This window comes from Carlito syrichta, unplaced genomic scaffold (assembly GCF_000164805.1).
Source record: "Carlito syrichta isolate Samal-C Ts95f unplaced genomic scaffold, Tarsius_syrichta-2.0.1 Scaffold308910, whole genome shotgun sequence".
NCBI classification, from domain to species: Eukaryota; Metazoa; Chordata; class Mammalia; order Primates; family Tarsiidae; genus Carlito; species Carlito syrichta.
In genome coordinates, this window is record NW_007253006.1 from 730,783 (window position 1) to 745,467 (window position 14,685).

Below are 14,685 nucleotides of genomic sequence, written 5' to 3' on the forward strand. Positions count from 1 at the left end.
ATATATCCCTAAAACCACTTCATGCTTGTTTCTGCTGAGAACCTTTTGATATCACTAATTCTAGACCAGTTATGTATTAGAGTCTTATTTCTGAATTTCCTAAATGTGTAGATTATACAGGCATCCCTTTGTATTCATGAGAGATTTAAGGACCTCTAGCAGACACCAAAATCCATGGACTCTCAAGTCCCTGATATAAAATGGCATCATATTTGCATATAATCTATGTACATCCTCTCATATATTTAAATCACTTCAAGATTACTTATAAAACATAATACAATGTAAATGCTATGTAAATAGTTGTTATACTATGTTGTTTAGGGAATAATGATTTTTAAAAAGCCTGTACAAATTTGATAGAGATGTAATTTTTTTCAAATATTTTTGATCTGTGGTTGGTTGAACCCATGGATGCAGAACCCACAGATATGGAGGTCCTACCATACAAGAGTTTTATCTTACACCAAAGCATAATGTACCCTAGAAGTTTTAATTTGTAATATCTTAGCATGTTTTTATCATATTAGAAGAGGATCCTAATTTAGTTTTGTGTCCTTGAGCAAGGCTAGAGTATTATCTGGAGCCAAACTGTCTTGCAAAATATCCATTTTCATTTTTCTTTAGGGACCTAGTTTGCTACTGGGCTCCAGTTCTCACTTTGGTGTTTAAAATCTACATCTTTTATCTGGTTGTGTAACCTTCTGAACCATATACCTTCAATTCTTACTCATTTTTTTTTCTCTTAATTTTCTTTGTTAGTGGCACTTGGAAAACTCACTTATTTTTAAAATTGACAATATACTTCAAAAAATTTTTCTTTAACTCCATTATCCTATATTTCCATATGTTTGAAGCATAAGAAAGGTCAGGTTAGTGAGGAAACTTCCAGAATTTGCCCAGTCTACCAACTTGAAAGGGAGCCAGAATACTCTTTAAACTTCCAAGTGTAGTCTTGTTTGTCAAGAAATGCTGGGTGTGTCTGCTGGCAACCTATAAAAATTTAAACTCCTTTGTTTCTTCCTGAAAAAATAAATCAATAATTTCGATCAATTGCCAAACCCAGGATCACTTTTGTATGCATTATTAAAATGTATACATACATCAAAACACATTGTATACCATAAATAGGTACAATTTTTATTTGTCAATTATATCTTATTAAATCTGGAAAAAACAAATAAAATAATATTTTATTGATCTAATATACCAATAAACCAAAAGATCAATCATGGAAAAAATTTAAAATGCCATTTTTATTATAAGCTGAAAAAAATTTATATGTTATATTTATATGATATATTCCTAACTAAAGAAAAGTGTAAAACAAATAATCCAAAATATAATAATGGAAATAAAGCAGAACAGATACATTATAGGGAATTTTAGTGTTATTGATGGTAGAGAAATATTCTTATCTTGGACCTCATTTTCAAAGAGGTTCACTATGAAGTATTCAACAGACTCCATCATCAAACAATGTCTTCTGTCCTTTAAGTATTGCCAGGCTTTCAAGAACTATGGTCAGGACTCAAAAGGCATTTGAGAATATAACCCTACAAGTATATATACACATTTTATGAATGAACCTCAAAGCTACCTACTTGAAGAAACAATAGTATTTATTCAGCAGCAAAATGGGCACCCCTGCTGTCTTTCCCCCCAAAACTCAATAGCCCATAGTAAGATTCTGACAAAAGTTAGTTGGTTAGTTGGATAAACAAATGCTGTGGGAGAAATGAGTTTGCTGAGAGTATAGTATTGATAACTTGCTACAACTCTCAGTATAGAGCTCCTAAAGTCATAGGCAGGGGGAGAGCCTAGTTCTGTAGTCTAGGGGGATCTAGAATAAAAGCAGGTAACTGATTGCTCTTTGTGAACTTCTTAGAATTTTTCATCATATGAGTAATCTAAAGAGTTGAAATCCCTTCAGTTCCTTGTGTAAAAGCAATAATAGGTGAAGCAAGTATTTATTATTCTGCAGTGGAAAGAAATCAAGCTTGGGAATGAATAGGCTTAGTCTTGGCTGTATACCTTGAACAAGTCACTTCCCCTTTCAGGGCTTCAGTTTCCTCATCGTAATTTAACATTTGAGGGACTTCGACTTGATGACATTTTAAGGCCCCTTCCGGTATGAACATTCAGTGGTGGATTAGTGACCTTCTAGCCAATGTAATAACAGGTGATTAGGCCATTTTTTTCAGCAATATGGTTGTTTCCAAATAGCTGGTGGTTATTAAAAATATACATATATATCCTAGTTCACTCATAATGTTTCTCCAAAATCAGCAGGTGATTTATCATGCATTCATTCAACATCCCAAAAGCCAGGGCTTATATTAATACCAGCCTCCCTTGACAGAGTACATTTTATTCTAAAGTGCATTACCTCTAGAATTACTCTGCAACATTCTTTCACCCAGCAATGAAATGCAGCTATTTCAGTATGGAAAAAGTATCACCTATACTCAAACATGTACCTGTGTGACCAGATGAGCACAGAAAAACAAACCTGCTGTATTTGAGGGAGGAACTCCAGGTAGAGGAAAGGAGGCAATGGATAGTCCTTTGATGAGGATTAGCATCCTGAATACCATCCATCACTTGGCACTTCTAGCAGTGTGGTCTTGAGCATATCACTTCACCTCTGGTTTTTCATGTGTGAAACGGAAGATTTCTCTAGTGACTTTATAACCCTGGCTGTGCCACAGAATTATCTATGGAACTTTTTAAATGCAGATGCAGGGTCTTGGCTCCCATCCAATATAACAAAATCAGTACTTCTAGAAATGAGGTCTTTTCTGGTGATTTCTGTCTCCACATAGACAAGTGTTTGGAGACAAGCAGGCTTGGAATCAGATCTTTCTCTCTCTCTCTGAGTCTCTAGGATTCTGTTAGAGCATCTTTTGAATGAATTACCCTAAAATCTCCTAAGCATATGTGACAAAATCTCTTAGTAGTGATAAACAAACAACAGAATGAAATCTTAAGTGTCATGATAATCCAGTCTAATTATTTAATTTATCCAAGAAGTATCTATGGGCAATCTACTACATGTAAGGAAACGTGCCAGGCACTAGGGATAAACATGAACAAGGCTTGCAGATCCTACGTTTGCTGAGAGCTACAGACTAGTAAAGAATCGGTTACAAAGCAGGGTAATAAGAATGTTAAAATAAGTACAGGGAACAATGAGGGGTGTTGAAAGGGTGACAATACAGGTTTCAGTACATCAGGAAGTGTTTCTAGAAGAAGAGACATCTAAGTTGAAACTTGAGAGGCAAGGAGAGAATGGGGAAGAGGGCTCCAACTGGAGGAAGAAAATGCTCGCGTGAGATCAAGAAGCTCCATGCCAGTATAGGGTAGGTACTGGAGGGCATGGATGGAGATGAATAGAGCTGGGGTGAGGACAAGAGATGTAGCGGGAGAGCAGGAGGGGGAATCAGGACTAGAACATGAGTGTTGGGCTCAGGGTCACAGCGATGGCCACCACTTTGGAAACCTGTCAAATCCCGATGTGGAGTCTAGTATGTGCACCTTTAGTACCATTGAGGTGCAGGTGTAGCCCCAGCCTTTCCCAGGAACACTATCCCATCTTAGAGGCCATCAGCACAGCAAAAGTGCAATAGGGTCACACTATTTTTCCATGTGTTCTTTCTATCAACATGCCATTCATTAGATTTGAGGTTTTAGCTAAAGCTCTGGGGAGTGGAATGGAAGGATAGGACTTCTCAGCTCAGGTTCTCGGCTCAGGCCCAGTGTGAGCATGTTTCCTGAGCTGAGGAGGAAAAGGCCCAAGTAAGGCTGTCAACTGGGATGTGCCCAGAAGGTGCAGAGGTCAAGAGCCACATGAGCAGGGCACCAACCCCTCCAACTCAAACCACCACTTTGAATTGTCATAAGATATAGAGGTCTCATGCCTTACATTTTGTTTTTCACTTGTGTAAGTTTATTATGATGCAGTTTCAAATTTACAGAAAAAAAAATCTAGCATTTCCATATATTCTTTTGTCCAGATTCATCATGTATTAAGTTTTGCCCATATATTATGTTATTGCTCCAAATTTTTTATGTATATATTATTTTCTGAATCATCTGAGAGTGGTTATATATAATCAGTCTTTTTACTACTAAATAGTTCCATGTTTATTTTCTCAGAACATTCACACATCATCAGAGTGTATTATCAACATTTTAAACATTAATATTATTATGGAACTATTATCCTATCCAAGATCCATATTCAAATTTCGCCAACTTTCCCAAAAAAACGTTCTTTATTACTATTTTTTCTGATAAAATATCTAATCCAGGATTACACCTTGCATTTAGTTGTCATGTTTCTTTGGTTTATTTCCATCACTAGGAGTTTACTATACAATTTATTTCATTTAATCCTCACAACTAAGGCTCAAAGATATGTATGAAATCTGTCTAAAGTCACAGAAATTGAAATCCTAATTTATGTGGTTCTAAAGAGTTTTTTCTTTTCATGATACTATGGTCACCATCATTGAGATATTATGTTTCTCTAACAAGGAACCATGTGTCTCTCATAACTATCCCAGAAAAGATCTAGTTTCTTGTTCACGATCTATCCATTTGTAAAGTGTATGATCTTGGGGTGTTCATGCACTTGTTTGCTAAGCCTCACTTTCTTACTTTGTAAAATGAGAATAATGCCTGCTACTCAAAGTAGGTGAAATGAGTGTGTAAAGGAAAATGATCCTTGTAAATCGTTAAGCTAGAAACATGTAAAAACCTATCATTGGCACATTTGCACTGAGGTGTAAGTGACTGAAATCAGATCTTACAAAGAGTAGAGACAGGAAGGATAGAGCTAATTTAATCAGAGTAAAGTCACGCATTACAGTAAAGGACATAAGAACAGGCTGAGAACTTTGGAAAGACATGTTTCAGCTACTTCATAACTTTTCTGAACCAACCTTGCCCAGACTCAAGGTGATATTCTGCACTTTTTCACATCCTGTTTCTATATGTTGACTTAAGACTCTAGAATTCAGAGTGCTCCGTGACCCTGAACACACACACATTCACACACACACGTGACCCCAAACATGCGCGCGCGCACACACACACACACATACACACACACACACACACACACACACACACACACACACACACACACACACACAGTCCCCCATTCCTGAGGAGGAGATTCTTCCATTCTTCCTTCTCCAAATATGTACAAAACCACCAGCTCCTAAGCCGGCTGTGGGCTGGCTGAGATCAGGGCTATTCTGGGGCCACCAGTTAGCACGCTGATAGAGAAGGATTAATGAGACAGTCTGCTCATCCATTGCAATTAGAAACAACACTGGAACTATTCTGGGGCTATTTCTATGCAGGGAACTTGAACTGCTCATCAGCCCTTCTCACTCAGAGACCTGTGGGTAATTAGGGCCGTGTTAAATATAGGAGAATCAACCCAGAGCAGCCCCATCTGTGCTGGTGCCTTGGGCTCTGAGGATATATTGTGCCCTCAGCTAGCCCTCTAAAAGCAGTGAAAGGGGGATTTAGCTTCAACCTGGAGGATTTTGGTATTACTTAACTAAAGCTAAAAATGTTCTGGCCTTTTAGCCCCACACGGGATGTCAGATACAATTCAGGAGTAAAAACGACATCAGCCCAGGAAAGCAACCTAACGTTTCTGGGCCCTATTTGCCAAGCCACAGGTTTGCCACCAGCTCATTATGATGGTCAATTTCACTTAGGAAGAGGGCGTGAAGGGAGTGCAGTGTGTCTGTGAACCTTATATTTGAACAAGAACAACTTAAAAAACAAAAACAGTGGGTAGAGAAGGATGCCATGTCATGTAACTACAATACCCTCTGACTTCAAACAGTTGTGCTGACACTGGGTCATTAGGCAGGACTTTTCTGTTCTTGTAAAAAGTTATTCTTAAGTAATAGGTTCATAGTACTCCAGATTTGAAAGTACTTCACAGCCATTAAGCTACTTTATGATTATATTGCTGAAGGGGGGTGGGGCTGAGAAAGAACATGTATTATTAGTTCTACTTTACAGATTTTGTCACCATCTCTATTTTCTAGAAATTGATTGGTGGTGGGCGATGGAGAGTACAATTATACCAGAAGGAAGAGCCCACAATAGGTTCCAGAGAGAACCATCCTGAGTTCCTGTGGCTATTAGTCTTCATGATAATTACCTCTTTTGTGAAATGTGTCACCCGAGGCCCGCTAATCAAAGTGTGGTCCTTGTAGGGGGCAGCTATGCCATCTCCTCACTGAAAGTGTGGTAGAAATGAAGAATCTCAGTCCTCATCTTCTGAATTGGAACCTGCATTTTAACAAGGTCCCCTGGTGATACATATGAACATTAAAGTTAAATAAATACTCTCTAGGAGGCCCGTTGCCGTGTTTCTGGGAATGGGGTATATAAAAACAGGTTTTCTAGATGAGCTCAGCTATGAAGATGCTATGAGGCCATCTGTTGCAACACCCTAGCTATGTAATGTTTACTTGTTTATTGGTTGGTTGATTTGGGTTTCCTGATTTCTGATGATTAGAAAGGTTTACAATTTCTAAGCCACCCAAAATATGTGAATTGTGGGCCAAGCTCTAATCCTCAAGCCTCTTCATTTCATCAAGTCTCATAGGGATGAGAATTAAAAGGTTCTAGACTAAGAGGTCCTATCCCCTACTTGATTTAGAATATTCAGTTGTGGTTGTGGTTACCAAATGTTGTAGAGACTCATTCTGCACTTATCTATAGCTCAGTGACTAACTCCTCAAGATGGGGAAGTGGTTGATTTGTCTCCATTGAACCCATTTTTAATTCATGCAAACTCTGCCTGGCCTTGCCAAACCTCTGGAGTGGTGGCAAGGACCATTCTACCTTAAGAAGATTCACAGGAATCAATTTTTTTTGTGTAAGATAGCTCCAGAAGAGATCGATTTCCCCAGATAGGAAAAGAAATTGCTCACTTTCCAGGTATCTGGGGGACTTGCTGACCAGTAAGGTCATGGTCAGGGTTTGAAGATATTAAGACTCAGGAAGCAGGTACTCAGACTACTGCAGCCCAGCTGCTGAGTCAGACCCAGACTTTCCAACTCTGACAAGCCATTTGGACTATCTTTTTTGAGTTCTTTATAGTCATAAACTTCAGAAAACCAAAACCACCACCTATGTGACATCCTCTTTCAGCTGCAAAATAACAAAGGATGGCAGACATTGCGCTACGCTGGAGACTATGTCACAGACCAATTTGCATCCAGTTAGCCACAACTGAGGTTGAATGAAGTAGGCTAGTATAGGCAGCAAAGAGACACATAGATGATGGTATCTCTGAGAGCTCTAAGATTTCCCAGATTACCAAGGACAGTTATGATAAGGTGAGAGGCTGCATTTCTCCAAACTTGGATGGTAAACGTGCTTTTTACTTCATGGGGTTACTCAAGTTCTGATGTTGTCAGGAACTTCAAATATCCCCAAATCAAGAGCTACACCATGTATTATACCACCAGTTATCACATGACACAGGGAAGGGACTTTCAGAAGAGAAGTGTCACATTTGACTCTACTTCCTTATTCTTAAATAATTCTCTTCTTTGCCATGGAAGCAACATAAGTGCTATTTTCCAAACTACCTTCTTTGTTGATTTGTTTCTTTGACAGAGTTAGAGTCCCAGGTCAGACATTGTGAGTATTGAAAGTACAGCAGTTAACAGGCAACCATGGTTCCTGCCTAATAAAAACTGCAGCTTGGTGAGCTTTCTCATTAAGTAAGCAATCAGAGAATTGATTGCATAACTAAAATCATGACAAAAAATATACATAGTGCTATATACAGTAGTTGTTGGTAAATCAGGTTTCAAAAAAGCTGACTTGTAGCATCTGACAATTTCTATAGTATAAATATGTTCATGGTTGATTTCAAGCTACCAACAATTGCAGTTCCCAGTCACACGGTTCTAGAATTTTTAACAATCAGCTCACATTAGCCAATGTGAGCCAACTTCAGCATTCTACTGAGTCACATAGGATATTATAGAGAGGGACTAAACTGAGCAATGTGGTCAGAGTTTTTCTGTTGAAGTGGAATTTAAACTGAGTTCTGTGGAATCATCAGTAGTTAGCAAAGAAAACAATCAAGGTGAAATATTGTCCATGCAGAAGGAACAAGATATCTTCTTCAAAGACTCTGAAATAACATGGTATATACATAAGTATGTATGAATGTATTCATTTATTTTTTTAATTTATTTTAGAACATGGAGTTTAATGCAAAGGCAGAAAACCAGTGTGACAAAGGTTAGTGTACCTCTAAGCCAGATGAGATAGATATCATTTTTTTAGACATAAGGAAACTGAGCATCAGAGAGTTTGAATAACCAAGCTAACTGACTCAAGGCCACACAGCTGCTCAGTAATAGGGTGTGGATCTGAATTTTTGCAATCTTTCTCTAGAGACTGCCATGTTATCACTACTTTCTGCTGCCTTTCAGCTTAGCTTATAGGCAAGGGTACCAACCATGAAGAAGCAAGCTAGTGAAATTTGGAACTTGTTTCTAAGAGTAACATCAAATTTATTTCTCAAGATATCTTTCTAGGTTGGCAGTTTTTAACCCATTTGGTTAAGTGACCACTGGAAATCTGATGAAAGATACAGACATGGGCATCATAATGAATGTGTTCAAACACACACACAAATTTCATATGGTTTCTGAGGGTTCACAGACACCCTGAAGTCCATTTAAAATCTCCTTAGTGGCCCAAAGATTGCAGGAAAGAAATCTCAGTGGGCTGCGTCTCTCCCTCCTGCTTGCCTCCTCCCTTCTCTCTATTCAAGATAGAGTCTAATTCTTGATCTATGCCTGCCATCTTATGGAAAATTTTAAAGTTTTCTTGTTATTCCATGATCAGAGGATTTATTGTTTTATCGGAGTCTTGGAGCCATGTCATTTAAAATACCTCTACCAAGAGTGTTGAGGAAATGTTGGCTTTCATCTCAACCTGCTCCCTGACAACTTTCTCTTCTGGTTCCCTATCTATAACAAAAAAATCTGTTAGCACCTATTTTTGTGCTTTTTTAAAAAAAGATTCGTACCCTGGTATTTTCTACGTTAAAATATTCCATAATAATATGCATGTCTATATCTATGTCAATAATTTAATTTCCGTTAAGTTCACTTTGTATGTATTGAATTATGGAGTAAAATTCTAATATAATTATAATTTGACTTCACAATCATTTTTTAATTTAAAGGAGACATTCAGAACAGTGCTGTGAGACTGTTGAAAAGAAAGAGCCACTTAAATGCAGAACATTACAACTATAATAATAACTATTTTCTGCTTTTCCACTATTGATGCTGACATTGTCCCTCCTCCCACTTCCAACCAGCTACACTGTCTGCCATGACATCCTTATGGGGTAGAAGATATCTTTTTGATACTATCTCACATAAATGCAATGGCTCATGAAAGCTGACACCAGCTTGTGAGAGCTAATTGTTAAATATTCTGATGTTTCATAAGCTGAAAATTGTTTTAGATGGCAAAAACCAGTGAGATGAAAATGCTCTGATTAGTCAGTAATAAAATACTGAGCAATACTACAAACAAGATACAGAGCTGGATGCTTATTCAGGTATATTATGTTAATAATATCATGCTGACTATATCTGGCAATCGGGATAAAGTTACTAGTCTAGATATGTTGGTTAGGTACTTGCACACCAGAGTAGGAAATAAATCGCACAAAATCCAGTGGTCTATACCCAATGAAATTGGAAAAATTTAGTGGTTGAGAGCATGCCAAGATATTCCTTTTGTAGACATTATGACCAGTTGTTGCATACCTCCTAGCACTAAAAAAGAAGTACATTTCTAATGAAACTTTATGAATTTTGAAGGGAACATATATCTCACTGGGCATGCTTCTCCAATCTATTTACCAAGTATGATGAAAGGTCATTAATTTGTGTAGGTCCAGAACAAGAGAAGTCTCTACAGTAGTTCAAGGCTGCCATGCAAGCTGCTCTTACATTTAGATGCAGTATATCCCATGGTGCTAAAATTGTCTGTATTGGATAGGAATTCGGTATGGAGCTATTCACCTGGTAGATAAATCATAAGGCAGGTGCTTAGGATTTTGGAGCAAAACTATGACATCCCCTTCAGAAAAAAATTTATTTCAATTCAAAAATTCTTCTTTTGAATAGCAGTTTGAAAACAGAAGCTTGATCATGGGTCATCAAGTTAAAATGTATCCTGAACTACCCACAATGAACTATTGTTGATCCATCAAGTCTCTAAGATGGGCATGAGTAATAGCATTCCATGATCAAGTGGAAGTGAAATATGTGAGATCAGGGATGTGTACATTGAATAAACAAGTGACCTATTTACCCATGTTCTCTATTTCTACAATGGCTTCTAGAACTTACATCTTTGACTTTGTGGAAAGTTCTCCGTGACCAGTAGACTAAAAAAATATTTGACCTAGTTTACAGAAAGTTTTGCATGATATTCTAGTATCATCCAAAAATGAATGGCTATATCACTGTGGCCCCACATGGGAGTGGCCCAGGAAGATAGTGGTAAAGGGAAAATTTCCTAGTGGGCAGAACTTCCTATAGTGTACCTGATTATTCTTTTTGCCTTAAAAGAAAGATAGCCAGAGGTATAAATCTACATTGCTTTATGAGCAGTGACTAAAGGTTTAGATGAATAATAAAGAACTTAGAACATGACTAGAAAATTGGTGACAAGAAAGTCTAGAGAAGAAGAAAATGGACCTTGAATTGGGTCTATGTGAATGCTCACCAAAGCTCAACCTCAGCATGGAAGGATCTTAATAATGAGCAAGATGACACATTCTTCAAACCTCTGTCAAGTCTCTGTCTTCATTCATTCCTGTCCTTGGCCAATGAGCTCATGAACAAAGTTGCCATGGTGGTAGACATAAAGGGTATACATGAGTTCAGCCATATAAACTTCCATTTACTAGGCTAATCTGACTACAGCCACTACTGAGAATCCAACCTAGAGACTAGGGCTGAGCCTCTGAAATAACACCATCTTCAAGGGGAATCAGCCAGTTTTCTGATGGTGGGTTAATTGCGTTGGATCACTTCTCTCATGGAAGGGAAGTATTTTGTTCTCACTCTATGGAAACTTACTTTTCATCTGGATTTGCCTTTTCTACCAGTAATACTTTTTCCAAAATCACCATATATGGACTTACAGAATTCTTATGTCTTATTAACCATCCTGGTATTCCACAATGCTTTGCTTTTGACCAAGGAACTTACTTTGCAGAAAATGAAGTATGGGAGCAAACACATGTTTATAGAATTCATTAGTCTTATTAGTCTTATTGTGTTAAAGCAGTGGAAAGGTGGAATAATTCTTCTGACAATTCATTTACTGTACTATATGAATAGAAATACTTTACAGGACAGGGCTAGGGTAATGTCCTGAAAGATGTTGCAATTTATCTAAATCATTAATCAATGTATGTTACTGTTTCTCTCTTATCCAGGTTTTATAGGTACAGAAATCAAAGGGTGAAAATAGAAGGAGGTTCTCTCACTGTTAGTCCTAGTGATCCACTTGCAAAGTTTGTTCTTTCTGCTTTCAACTTTAGGCTCTACTGGTCTACAAGTCCTAGTTCCCAAGGGAAAGATACAGCAATAGTTCCATTAAGATGAAAATTGATACTCCCTGCTGGCTACATTCATCTCTAATGCTAAAGAATCAACAGGCAAAGTAGAGTAATGCTGTACTCATTTTGGCTGTGATGACCATGACTACCAAGGAGAATTTGGATTACTATTATGCTATAAGAGTAAGAAGAAGTATGTCTGGAATTCAAGGGCATCTCTTATACTCTCAAATCCTGTAATTACTGTTTTACTCTAACAAAGTAAATGGAAAACAACCCAATGCAGACTCAACTGCCAAGGCTCAGATCCTTCAAAAGTGAAGATTAAGGGCACTTCAACAGGCAAGGAATCATGACCAGGTGATGTGCTTGCTGAGGACACAAGGTATATGAAAAGGGTAGTAAAAGAAACTGTAAACACCGGAAGATTGGTTATGAAAATTAGGATGATAAAAATTATATTCATTTTTATGTTGATATAAATATATTTGGTTGTTAATTCATTCTTTTTTCTCTTTTATCAACCAAATATAAAATCTAGTTACTGTAATAGTTCTTAGGGTTGCTGTAACAAAATACCACAAACTGGGTGACTTAAAACAACAGAAATTTATTTTATTACAGTCTGTCAACTAAAATTCCAAAGTCAAGGTGTCAGCAGGATCACTTACTTTTTGGAGGTTCTGAGAAAGAATATGTTCAATGTCCTTCTAGCTTCTTGTGGTTGCTGGCAATCTTTGTTGTCCCTTTGTTTGTAGATGTATCATGCCAATCTCTGTCTCTGTTGTCACAATCTTTGTTTTGTGTCTGTCCAAATTTCTCTTTTAATCAGTACCCCAGCCATTGAATTAAGCATATCTTAATCCAATATGACCTCTTCTTTATTGCGTCTGCAAACACCTTATTTCCAAAAAAGATCATATTTACAAGATCCAGGGTTTAGGACTTCAAAATATCCTTTGGGCAGGTACAATTCAACCCAGAAGATCCTTATATATCAGTATGTAAATTACATGAGACAAAAAAGAAAGTGGATCTTAGCTAGAATAGAAGAACTAAATATAATCCCCAAATGGATAAAGTAAAATATGAATCCTGTCCCCTTTTATGGAGAAGGGGTGTTTTCCTCTGTATAAATGATAGTTGCATCTTATCAGGTAAAAATATCATTTTGCTAATGTCTTCATTTGGAAGTTATATTTGGTTAAAAAAGGTGTATATGGATGCCAAGTCATCAAGGGAGGGACTGTGGTGGTTTTGTACATCAACTTAACTAAATAGAGAACTACATTTTACAGAATTCTTTCTCCTGTTTCACACTAGGTTAAAATCAACCTTTAGGAAAACTTACATGAGGTTGGAAAAGCAGAATTGAAGCAGCAGCCATTTGAAGGGGGCACCAAGCACCACAACATCACACATTTTTCCTGATCTGGTAACTCACCTTGACCTAAGGAAGCAGCTGACTGCAACTCCTAAAGCTCTGCCTTCAACTTTGCCAAGTCCAGTACTAGACACATATTCAGATCCACGGAAAAGGGCACTATATCCTTCTCCAAGTCACCCACATTGCAGTTGGTTAAAGGCTGATATGAGTTCCAGTTTTTCCTCCTAATTCCAGTGCTTCTCTGCTCGCCTCTATTTCATGTCAGCCTTTCTTCCTGATGGCCCTGCTGATCCATAGTGAGTTCAGCCTATCATCATTAGATTCTTCACTAGATCTCTCAATTGTCTGAAACCTAATCCCTAGAATAAACTGCTCATTCTATATCATTGTTTCTGCTTCTCACCAAATGCTGATACATGTTTCTTGCAACAAACGTTGACAAAGGTTGCCACAGAGGAGGAAACTGGGAACCATGGAAAGCGTTGGTATTCATATTCTATCACCCACAAAAGGCAGGAAGTCTTCTACAAACAGGGGTACTTTTTGAAACTTTTTTCTAAATATTTTATTATCGCCCATCCTTCTGGGTGCCATTGCTTAACAGTCTTCCCCCCTCCTCCACCACCCCTATCCATATAAAATGATTGTCTCCAATCAGAGCTTGAAACCAAACAGCAATTCATATTACCTGAGACTGGATGTTTCAACTTTGGAGACAAAAAAAAAACACTAATGTGTTGTGGCCTATATACAAGAGCCCATCTCCAAACAAGGTGAAAGTCATTATTGATTGATCTTTATTTAATTTGACTTGTCAGACTTCTGAACTTCAGAAGATCTAGTTGAGCAATTTATTAACATTCTGTCTTTGTCAACTTCTAGAGTATAATTTAGGCCCTAGTTCTTTATTCTGAAACAGGCTTTTCTTTTTTTTATACTCTAACCTCCCATTTCCCAATTTCTCATATTTCATTACCATTTTGAAGGCTCGTGCTTCCCTATTTATTGGCAGGGTGTGATTGCAGGATTGTGTACATTTCTTCCTCCCTATCTCCGCTTGTGCATGTCCTCCATTTATGGACTTTCTGCCCCACTGCCTGTCCTGGCCCAGATGCTCTTATTCAGAAGTAGCTGGCACAATTTCTTCAATGAAATGTAAACCTTCTATCCTGATTAATATGCATTGATTGAAAAAGTATTATTAATATAAATATACTGCATATATAGAAGAGCTAGAGCTGCTATACAACTTAAGACAGCAATGCCTGCTATATCTGGTGTTTTTTTATTAAGTATATTATAGATTCATCCTATTAAATTTATTCAGTATAAAATAAACCTTGCTGGATTCTGAGAATGATGCACACATTGGTCAGAGACTCTTCTTTTATGGGATGAAACAATTATCTCCTAGCTCAGCCTAGAAACCTGGAAGTCTGGCTTCTAAAGCTACAGCTTAATCAATCCATGTTATTTTCATGAAGTGGATAATATTGTTTATGAAGAAATGGAGGTTAAGTGACTCACAGCAGATTAGTAGAAAAGACCTGAATCTCTCCCAGAATTCTTGGTATTTTGATTGGTGGGATTACTGTTTGCCCCAGGATAGACTCTCTCTCAAAATCATAAACTTCCAAAAAAC